Genomic DNA, 12,218 nt, shown 5'->3' on the forward strand with positions numbered 1-12,218 from the left:
TGTGGGTCAATTACTGAAACAGGAAATTGCCCCTCTCCTGGTGTGGGCCATTTCTTAGGCTGGTCCTTTGTGTTCCCAGCATGATATTTCTTTCAGGGATCCTAACCCCTGGACCTCATTACACTGTGGCTAACTTCTACACCGATGGCAGGGTGTGCAGGGACAAAATGTGTCCCTCTCTTACTCCAAAAACCCCCTCAGATACAGAAGCCTTGACACTCAGTGTGACTGTCTTTACAATTAATCAAAGTTAAATGAGGACATGAGGTGAGGACTCCGAGGGAACTGGTGTCTTGTAAGAAAGGGAGAGAACACCTCCATTTTATTCCCACCCAGAAGAAAGGCTACGGGAGGGTGCGACCAGAAAGGGGCCCTTTGTGGTCCAAAAGAGTGTCCTTACCAGAAGCTGCCTGTGATCTCGGATTCCTCAGCGCACTGGGGAAAAGGTAAATCCCTGTTATCTAAGCCACCTCACCATTGGTATTTTGCTAGTATGGTGTATAAGAAATGTGATGTTCTAGCTCCTGGCCCACTCCTATTGAATGAGAACCATGGTGAGAGATTGATTCATGCACATACTACCATTTAGGAAGTGTGCTCCTCAGATACCAATTGTTTCATAACTTAATTCTGCTCTCTGTTTTTTTTTAAAAGAATTATTTATTTTATGTATATGAGTAGAGTGTCAGTCTCCAGACACACCAGAAGAGGGCATCAGATCCCATATCGGATGGTTGTGACCAACCAAGTGATTATGGGATTTGAACTCAGGACCTCTGAAGAGCAGTCAATGCGTTTAACCACTGAGCCGTCTCTCCTGCCCTAATTCTGCTCTTCATCCAATAAGGTGAGCATCTGTGAACTTCAGTAGACAATGAGAGAAGCTGAATTTAAAAAGCAATTCAACTATACGCATAAGGAGCCATTATCCTAACACAGAGGCAAGCACTTGGAGTGGACATCTGAGAGGTGGGCCTGTCAATCACTGCTCTTTCTGTCAGACTCCGGCCACCTTATGTCATTCTTCCAGGGCTAGTGAGTCACAGGGTTCTATAGGGGTGGACACATGACCCACTCCTGGCTAATCCTGGTACCTCATCACCCTTTCACCGTTACTTGTCGAAGTCTTTGATCGAATGGGAAAAGAAAAATATCTATATTTTGGGGGGTAAAGACAATGGCCTCACATTTGTGATGTGAGGGTCAGGAGATCTGAGATGGACTTGGCAAAAGGAGGATGGTTTGACTGGCCAGAAACCCCAGAGAGGTCAGGGTGAACCGTGCAAAGGTCATCATTGCAGAAATATTGTTCAGAAGAGAGGGTATTAGTCTGGAGAATTAGCCCCTGTAAATGCCAGAAATTGTTCAGAGACCATTCTACAGAGGAATGTGTCAGAGAGAGAGAGAGTGAGAGAGAGAGAGCACGAGCACAGACAGAAGTCCTTTATAACTAACGTACTCAGGACAACAAAGCCCCTCATACACCAAAATTCCTGTGCAGTACAGGTGGGAATACAACTAGGAAGCCTCCAGCAATTCGATCCCCTTAGTACGTCTGGGTCACAAATGCTAAGCTGTTGGCTATTCTGCCTGGCAGCCAAGTTTGGACCATCCACAAGAGAAGCAGCACCTGCAGTTGCCAAAGCAGATAACAATCACAGCACTTCCGCCAAACCCACAGTGCTCAGTGCGCCAGGGACCTTCTGGGCTTCTCGTTTTTCTGCCAAACTGGCTGTGCAGAGCCATTCTCTTGCCAGAAGCCCAGCCTGTTCCTCTACAGTTACCTGGTAAGATGATGCAGACCCCACAAGGGGCACGCGCAGGAGTGGAGAGCATGGCTAGGGAGTCGTAACGCAGGGTCAGCTGACACTAGGTCCTCCACTGGCTTCTCAGGTGTGACTGAGTCATAGAACTTCATCTGAGCACACACCTACTAACAGTGCTCCTGCCTCTAATCCTTGCACTTGGGAGACTAAGGAAGCAGAAGTGCTGTGAGTTCAAAGTCAGCCTCGGTGACAGACACAGGGAGTAGTGAGTTCTGGGCCACGAAGTGAGTTCTAGGCCAGCCAGTGCAACGTAATGAGATTTATGTCAGAAAAAAAGAAAGGAAGAAAGGAAGAAAGGAAAGAAGGGAGGAAGGAAGGAAGGAAAGAAGGGAGGGAGGGAAGGAGGGAGGGAGGAAGGAAGGAAGGAAGGAAGGAAGGAAGGAAGGAAAAGGAAAGGAAAAAGAACTGAAATTATGTAGAGAGACATTTTCTATTATGATAGTAAGTGATAAAAGTTCACATAGCTGTATACATACATAGCATCACCTACTTGGGTTTTCTTTGTCTTCGTGTGTGTGTGTGTGTGTGTGTGTGTGTGTGTGTGTGTGTGTGTGTGTGTACATGCTGGGCATTGAGATGAGGAAAGATTTTTCTTTTTTATTTTCTTTTTTCTTTACCTAAATAGGAAACAATAATTTTCAACGAAGTATCAAACATTATAATCCACTGATTAGAATTCCAAGGTCCGGGCACCTCATTACCTCATTACATTGTGCCTATAAGTAGGCCGGTGCCTCTATACCATGTCAGGACAAGTTCCTAAGGAGTGGCTGACCAAAGAGGTGACACCCAGCTCCAGAGCCTCTCCCTAGCATTTCCTTTCTGTCCACGCCATCAGGTAGGGACTTGTCTGGAGAGTGTGTGTAGAAGAAAGGCGTCGCGAGCGTGGTAAACATGAGAGTCATTGGCTCCAAAGACACTCTTAAAACAAGACCAACCCCGGATTACTCATCATGTTGACAGGGAGAATTTGACAGTTTGCCCAGGCTGACTTGGGTTTATCACTCAATCTAAGCTCCTGTAGAATTAATGATCAGGCCTGTGATCAAATCTAAATCCTTGAGGGGAGGTGGACTAATGTCCTGACTGGTTTCCTTCTTCCAGTAAAAGGGATCCTCAGCTTGTGGTGGCCCCATCAGCAATAAAAGTTATTTCCCGAGCACTTCCTCAGGAGAGTTTGAAGACCCCTGAAGAATCAGAGTGACTATTCAGAACAACAATAATGTCTTCCCTCCTACATATGGGATGCTATTCTGTAGCTGTCAGTAAGAGGAAGCCCAAACCTGAAAAGTATTTGGTTCTTGCACATCCCGCGAAATCACATGGCCAGCAGCTCTGCTTAAGGACACCTCCGCCAGGTAGGAGAGACTGCTAAGGAGTGGGCCTCTTCACAAGAACCTCCAGTAAAACAAGGTGCAGACAGCCAAAATCGGGATCAACCAATCTGCCTCAGCTGCCACAATTTAAATCATGAACGATCAAAAGCAAACTTACAGAAGTCTTTATAAAATACGTGTGCTATCTGTCAAAAGTGGGCTCACTAACCAGACATGGTAACTCACATCTGTAATCCCAACACTCAGGAGGCAGAAGCGGGAGAATTGCTATGACTCTGGGGGCTAGCCTAAGCTATATAGGGAGTTCCACACCAGCCTGGGTCACAGAGCAAGATCTCATCTGCATTCCTTTGCTTTCTATTGCTGTGATAAAGACCATGACCTAGAACAACTTGGGGAAGAAAGGGTTTATTTCATCTTACAACTTACAGTCCACCACAAAGGGGAAATCAGGACAGGTACCAGGCCACGGAGGAATACTGCTTATTGGCTTGCTCTCCATGGTTCAGTCAACCTACATTTTATACAGTTCAGAACCACCTACTCAGGGATGGCGCCGCCCACAGTGGGCGAGTCCTCTCACATCAACCCATTAATATAGAAACGCTGTCCCGCCCCCATTTGCCTTCAGGCCAATCTGCTGAAGGCAATTCCTCAATTGAGATTCTCTCTTAAGCCAGAAATATCTAGTTTTGTGACAAGTTAACGAAAACCAACCAGCGCTCCTCAAAACAAAAAACATAACAAACCAAAAACAAAAACCTTTCTCTAAAAAAGTTGGAGCCCAGCGAAGATGGTTCAGCCAGTAATGGCACTTGCTACCAAGGCTGACAGCTTGAGTTCAGTCCCTGGATACTACACGGAAGAAGAGAACTGACTCCTAAAAGTTGGCCTTTACACATGTGAAACAATAAATAAATGAGTTTTTTTTTTTAAAGTGAGACAGTTGCCATGTAAGTCAAGATGGATATTCACTCACATCCATGTTAAGCTGTTATTGAGGAGAAACTGGCATCCCTGTGCATTTCTTGTCAGAATGTAGAATGCTGCGGCCGCTGTAGAAATGGTATGGACGTGACACAGGGGTTCCACTCTAGCCATGTGCTCCAAAGGAGAAGCAAGGAGCAAGTAGTTCCCACAGTGTTCACAGCAGTGCCATGCACCGAAGCAGCACACACAGGGTCTGTTGGTTTGAGTTTCTGGAACAAATGGATAAATAGAATGTGGTGTGTGTGTGTGTGTGTGTGTGTGTGTGTGTGTGTGTGTGTGTGTGTTTGTGTCTAAAGGAATATTATTCAGACTTGAAAAAAAGGAAATTCTGACATCTACTACAGAAATATTGAAAACATTCTGTAGGTGAAGTAAAATTTGTACCTGGAAGACAAAAGCTTTGTGATTTCACATGAGGTATCTAGAGGAGTCTAGCTTATGAAGGTAGAGATATAGGGGTGAGGAAGAAAAATCAGGGACACATATTATTCAAGGATATTTTATCTGTCTATTAAAAATGCACATATGTGTTGTTCCTTCTTTCTCTGGTGTTTTAGAGTCCACTGAACACTTTTTAAAAACTCTTTTTTTGTTTTGTTTTGTTTTTTTTTGTTTGTTTGTTTTTATTAACTTGAGTATTTCTTATATACATTTCGAGTGTTATTCCCTTTCCCGGTTTCCGGGCAAACATCCCCCTAATCCCTCCCCCTCCCCTTCTTTATGGGTGTTCCCCTCCCCATCCTCCCCCCATTGTGATTCCTCTCTGTAGGCTTCTACTTGTTTATTAATGTTTTCCTGTGTTTCTCTAAGGGAGTTCTTCACGTCTTTCTTGAAGTCCTCCAGCATCATGATCAAATATGATTTTGAAACTAGATCTTGCTTTTCTGGTGTGTTTGGATATTCCATGTTTATTTTGGTGGGAGAATTGGGCTCCGATGATGCCATGTAGTCTTGGTTTCTGTTGCTTGGGTTCCTGCGCTTGCCTCCCACCATCAGATTATCTCTAGTGTTACTTTGTTCTTCTATTTCTGACCGTGGCTAGACTGTCCTATAAGCCTGTGTGTCAGGAGTGCTGTAGACCTGTTTTCCTGTTTTCTTTCAGCCAGTTATGGGAACAGAGTGCTCTGCTTTCGGGCGTGTAGTTTTTCCTATCTACAGGTCTTCAACTGTTCCTGTGGGCCTGTGTCTTGAGTTCACCAGGCAGGTTGCTTGCAGCAGAAAAGTTGGTCTTACCTGTGGTTCCAAGGCTCAAGTTTGCTCGTGGGGTGTTGCTTATGAGCTCTGCGCAGCGGCAGCAACCAGGAAGATCTGTGCCGCCCTTTCCGGGAGCTTCCGTGCACCAGGGTTCCAGATGGCATTTGGTGTTTTCCTCTGGCGTCAGAGATGTGTGCAGAGTGCAGTCTCTTCTGGTTTCCCAGGCGTGTCTGCCTCTCTGAAGGTTTAGCTCTCCCTCCCACGGGATTTGGGTGCAGAGAACTGTTTATCTGGTCGGTCCCTTCAGGTTCAGGCGGTGTCTTGGACGCAGCGGACCTGCTGCTCCTGGGCCCTCCTTTACGGGAGCCCAGAGGCCGTATACAGTTTCCTCCTAAAAACTCTTTAAGATTTATTTAAGTGTGTGTATCTCTCTCTCTCTCTCTCTCTCTCTCTCTCTCTCTCTCTGCCTCTGTCTCTGTCTCTCTGTCTCTGTCTCTGTCTCTGCTGTCTCTGTCTCTGTCTCTCTGTGTGAGTGAGTGTGTGTGTGTGTGTGTGTGTGTGTGTGTGTGTGTGCGCGCGCGCGCATATGTATACATGGGATGATATTGAAGGTGAAAAGAGGACCTCAGATTCCCTGGAGCTTAAATGTGAATGTAAACTGCCCAACATGGATGCTGGGAACCAAACTCTGAAAGAGCCACTGCTCTTAACTATACACCCCTCTCTCTGGCCCTTAGGAAAGTCATTCCCTTATTTACTGTGTGTGCGTGCCCACCCATGCCACAGCACACATGTGTAAGTCAGAGAACAACTTGCAAGAGTTGATTCTCATCTTCTACCACATGGGTCCCGTGGAGCCGCTCCAATTGTCAGGTCTGGTGGTACATGCCTTTATGGCCGTACGTCTCTGTGGCCCAGGCACGTCTATAAGTATGATCTGCTTTGACCTTCTCAAGGGTCCTGGCAGGCAGGTAGAATTGTCACAATTGTTGTACCATAGAAAAGAGGAAACTGAGGTTCAGAGAGGGCATATGTAGCCCAAAATTAGAGCAGATTAGTGACCGTGTGCTCCCTCTAAGTCTACTTATTGCTCTGCCGAACCAGATGGCCAAATCAAGTAGCCAAAGACCTTTAGTCACTACTATCTCTCAAGTCCTACTGCATATTGAACCTTGGGCCTGACTCTTAAACACCAAAGCCAGTCCTTGTCCTGCCTCGAGAGTTCAGTTGGAGAATGCGGAGAGCACTCATTCAATATGAAGAGGCTCATGACATCAGTGTTCCCTTGAGATAAGGCCTGAACCTTGTAGCCTGAGATGCTGGCAGACCTATGACGAGAATGCGAGAGGCACCAGACACTCCAGAGAGACGCTTCGAACCCCTCCATGCGCTGGTTGAGTGCGTTTTCATCCGTTGCTTCGGCATTGCTTGACGTTAGACCTTCTCCATCATTTTCTGTGATGGACCCCAGGGCTGATGGCCTTTTCCAAATCTTAATCCAAATGTAGGCATGCTAATGTACCTAGCCTACAGCCACAGGCGCTGGCTGTCCATTCTGCCCATCCGTTCCAATGGCCTTGCTCTCATGATTATAACCCTTACCTTACAGCTTCTGCTCCTTCTCTGCTGAAGGTGTCTGCTGAAATACGGATGCCCACCTCTCTCTGTAACTGACACATTAAAGCCACTGGGCAAAGGCACTATAAAGGCAGCTTCAGCCAACAAGCACTCATTAAGTGTCCATAGATGTGAAACATTTATGACCTTTGAGTTTGAGCAATAGGTAGGCATCAATCACGTTAATAATTAAACAGACATCTGCGTCTGTGGTCTGGCCCACATGGAGGCAGAGTAGGTGGCTGGTGGAAACAGCCACCGGACTGACTAAATTATCTTTCTATCAGAAGGTCCAATTTGGAATCAGAAGAGGGAAAGGCAGACACACCCGGTTGCCATCATTATTAAAGAGGTTCTTGCTGACTGGGTATTTTTGACCCCATTAACAATGTTGCTCCATTAACTGAGGAAAGACCTTGAAGGGACAATGCAAAGTGGCAGGGAAAATGGCCGTGGAAAGTCTGAAGCACACAGCATTAGCTGATCAAAGCTGGCCTAAGAACAAAGCAGTCAGTGACCTTGGGCAACCAAAGAGTAATGAGAGCACCTAAGGCCAAGGGAGGACGCTGGCTAAAAGAGAGTGTAGAGACAGGCGACGGACAGTGAGAATCCACCCCTTTTGTTTCAGCCCTGAGCCAGCGGGCTGAATAGCCAATGGGAAGAGACCCCATCTCCCAGCCTAGTCTGAGGCAGTAAGGGGGCATAGGGCCATGGCTGAAAGTCTTCTCTGTGCTCCCCAACGTTATCTAAATGTCCCAAAAATAAAGACCAAAAAGGCCTCTGAGGATCTCAACCTACTGCTCTTGTTCTATCCACGAGGCCGTGCACAGGGCTGGAGATGTGTCTGGGTAGAGTGCCTAGCCGCCTGGAGTCATAAACCCAATCCCCAGCGATAGATAAGTCGGGCATCTTTGTACGCCTGTACTAGCACTGCCTGGGAGTTGGAGGCAGGAGTATCAGAAGCTGAAAGTTATCCTTGACCACACAGTGGGTTTGAGGCCAGCCTGGGATGCACAGAACTCTGTTTTTGTTTTATTTTGTTTTTATTTTTAAAGCTGTTCACCATTGAGATCTACAGGCCTTCTGGAATGTTCTGAATAGGATAGGACAGGGCTCCAGTCTTCAAATCCATCTAATTCACTGACCATTTATTTATTTATTTATTTATTTATTTATTTATTTATTTTGCATAAAAGTAAACCTGTGGCCAGCCTTCCTTTGTTGGTCTGCCATACTGTTAATGTGCCGAAAACAGCTGAGATAAAGTTTAATGGCACTAAGAGAAATAATCTGTGATGAGCATTAATAAGCACAAGTGTGAAACTATTAGTGAGATCGCCCCTGGGATAAGGCATCTTTGTAAATGGCAAATGGGATGGGATGCCCTGCGGCCCTCAAATTGTAGCCCGTTTGATACTCTGTCAAGCCCAGAGACCACGGTTTCAGTATATTGATTGATTGTTCCCCCTGAATCAGTCCCCCTGTAGCTGCTAGAAATCAGAACCATACCTATAATGACATTTAGTTTTTATTAGTTTATTCTTTCGGTGCTGCAATTGAACCCAGGGCTTTGCACATGCCAGACAAATGCTCCCTGACTGGCCGGCACACTTAGTCCCTTAACGGGAATGTAAAAGGCCAACGTATACATCCATCCCACGCTCATCAAACGGAAGGCATCATCTGATGTTTTACAAGTGACTATTTTTCAACGAGTTTCTTGTTCTTTCAAATATGTGACCTAGGTGACCTGGGGGACCAATTACCATTAGCCTATTCTTTGTCACACTCTGAGTGGCCTCAGGGATTGACCTAACTGGAGGAGACTGAGAGACTGAAGGAAGACAGGCACACAGGTACATGTACACATACACTGTGATCTGGTGGTCTATGTCCCCTCTGGTGGAGGACACCAGCTCCAGCAGCAACGCAGAAACTTGGCATGTGCATTTTATACCTCTGAGCCAGGAGACAGGTTTACTGTATACGGCTGAATGAAAAGGCAGGCTTAGCTAATCCCAGTAGAGAGTTCGTGGGGAGCAGTCTTCGGCTGTAAATGTCTTGGATGAGGAAGCTGTGGTCGGTAGCTTCTACATTTCAGACTCTGGGCAGAAGAAGGCTTCGCTATGCCTGTGGCTATAAAGCTTTGCTGTTCTTGATGTACCAGTGCTCAAGTCAAAAGCACACAGCGCTTCCTTGGCTCCTCGCATCTTTTAAGTGTGCAAGCTCTGGTCCCCAGTCCCTTCTGAGATTTCACTCTGGGAAGGTGTGCTCTACCAAGCTGCTTTAGCTGAATGTACATTTGCCAGAACCCAATTACGGTTCTGACGTAAGAGTTGGCCAAAAGAGGAATGTATGCAGGAGTTGGGAGGTGAGAACAAAGGGAGGGGCGGGCAGACAGACAGACAGACAGACTGCCATCTGCCCAGCTCATGCTCGCTGCTTCCTGCACTGTAGCCCAGTTGCCCAAATCCCTGGCCAATAGTGTCCCACAGCCCACACTGAGATGCTTAACTAACTACCTTCAGAAGCAACAGTCTTGTGAATAACATCTCCTAGCCAGCCTCCCTTCACAGTCCTACTCTGGTGGGATATCTCTATGTTCTCAGACCGCCTATGATTTCCAGATGGCCCACCATGGAGTCAGGATGGCAACTTTCCTCCAATCCCCTGTTCCTCCTTTCTGACTCTTAATTCCCTGGCTTCTGCTACAGAAAATCTCCACAATGCTCCTAGTAACTCCGCTTGCCTGATTAAACATCAACTCCCTTACCTGAAAAAAGGGGAAAAAAAGGGGTGGGGGGTATGGAGCAGTTATCCAGCCAGAGAGAATTCACTCCAGTCAAGAGCTGACTCTGTCCTTCTTCCTGTTAAAAGGCATACAGGGCTGGCAGCCCTGTATAGAGATAAACCCTTTAGGGAAAGATTCTTCCACACACATCCTATATTGTGATGGGAAGTTAGAGGGCCTGGCTCAAAAAAAAAAAAAAAAAAAAAAAAAAAAGACTAAGACATTATTTATTTTCAGTTGTCCTTTTTAAAACCTCACCGTGTGGTACATATCTGTAATTCTGCCACCCAGGAGGCTGAGGCAGAATTGCCTGAGTTCAAGGTTAGCCTGGCTTCATATCAATGACCTACCCCGACCCACAAAAGCAAACAAAAAATTAAAATAAAAAATAAGATGGTCCTTTTCACGTTTCATACGTGGCGTCAGGCAGGGCGAGCATCATTTTTCTGCAAATATCGATGCCTTGGTTTTACTTATTACTTCACAGGAACGCACTTGGGGAAAGGAAATCAGAACCCGCTGTCATCACGCCCTGCTTAAATGATAAACTTCAATCTTTAGTCTCAAGCTGTCTACAACAGCCGCATGTTGATCATAAATGTGTCTTCACCTTCAGAAAGTATATCACACGAGAAATCCTCAGGAGTGGAGAATCTCGCTTTGTTTCCCACATATTTCACCTGGCTGCATACCCACGGGTCCCGTCTCAGTACCCATCATGCTCCACTCCTCCTGATTTTCTTGTGGCTTCCGGCGAGCTTCGACCCGATCCTGTTTGCTGCCTCACTTCTCCGCAGCTTCTCAGTTACCCAGGGGATAACCTGAGCCCCAAATCTCTCATCTCCTGTGACTTGAGAATATTCTTCTCTGTGGTGTTAAGTATGACAAGAGGACAAATATAGGGTACCATATAGATCACCGGGATGGCTCACACAGAGAAAGGAAAATGACATTTTAATCAAACTCATTAAGTCACCAGCGAGGCTTCTGCTTGTGGTGGAAGTATATATACTACTCAATGGACAAGATAAAAAACTGTAATAAAAATGTCAGCTGGCAACAGGGAGCCCAGGGGAACTGAGCTCTCTCTAGTCCCGACTGTCCTCATTTGATATGTGAAAGTGGGCAAATCATGGGCATTTGTTAAGATGGGAAGCTCAGTTATTTCCAATATCGGCTGCCCTTTGAGAGTGCCCACAGCTTATCTGAGTCAGAGACGCCTGTGAATAATGACTACAATTCCCAGTCTCCCTTGCAGCTAGACATAAACAAGTAACTAAGCTCTGGCCATTGGTTGTATAAGAAAGATTCCAGGGAAGTTTCCAAATGGTTCTCGAAGAGACATTTAACTGAAATGTGTGCCCGCCACTTCTTTCCTGCCTTTCACCAAACTTCTTGAGGTGTGGAAATGTTAGTCAGAATTCTATCTTGGGCCAGAACAATAAAAGCCACCGTCTTAGGTAGGGTTTCTATTGCTATGAACAGACATAAGCATGGCCACACTTGTAAGGAAACATTTAATTGGGGCTGGCTTACAGTTCGGAGGTTCAGTCCGTTATCATCGTGGTAGGAAGCATGGCAGCGTACATGGCACTGGAGAGGTAGCTGAGGTCAGCAGGCAACGGGAATAGAGTGAAACACTGGGTTTGGCTTAAGCCACCGAGATCTCCAAAGCCTATCTCCAGGGACACCCACTTCTCCAACAAGGCCACACCTCTTAATAGTGCCACTCCCTAGGATCCTATGGGGGCCATTTTCATTCAAACCACCACAGCCACACTTTAGCAATTATGAACCAAAACTGGAAGTAAAATGTACCTCAGTAAGAAACTGCAAGCCTTCTATGCGCTAACCTGGCCACCACATACAACCACCCCCAACCAAAAATGGAAGTGGTCCTGTTTGCCAAGGATCAAAGAGCTTCCCATTTAGTCAGCTTTGTTTTACTATAATAAAATACCTGAGGCAGCTAAAGGTTTTACTACAAAAGGTCTACGCAGTTCACAGTTTCAAGGGTGCGAGGATACGGTGCCTCCATCTACTCAGCTCTGTTAAAGGGCCTCTTAGCAGCAGTTGTCATTGTAAAGGTACTCGAAACGGAAAGTCTAAGAGAGATGCTGAGGTCCCATAATCCCTTCCAAAGTCACATCTCTAAGACATAAGGGCCCCTGCCAGGGTCCACTTCTCAAAGGTTTTGTCACTTTGAATAGGGCCATTTTGAAAGCTAAGCTTTCAATTATAATTGATCTTTTGTGGACATGATTAAATGATTGAATCACATTCAAACCATAGCACCCCCACAGTACAATTTTGTATGAATCTTTTTCTATTACTACCATTTTCAGGTTATCAGTTTGGGGTGATTTGAGTAGGTATGGCTCCCATAGACTCATGTATTTGAATGGTTGGCCCATAGGGAGTGGCACTATTCGGAGGTGAGGTCTTGTTGGAGTAGGCATGGCC

The sequence above is a fragment of the Rattus norvegicus genome, chromosome 3 (assembly GCF_021556685.1).
Source record: "Rattus norvegicus strain SHRSP/BbbUtx chromosome 3, alternate assembly SHRSP_T2T, whole genome shotgun sequence".
Classification (NCBI taxonomy): Eukaryota; Metazoa; Chordata; class Mammalia; order Rodentia; family Muridae; genus Rattus; species Rattus norvegicus.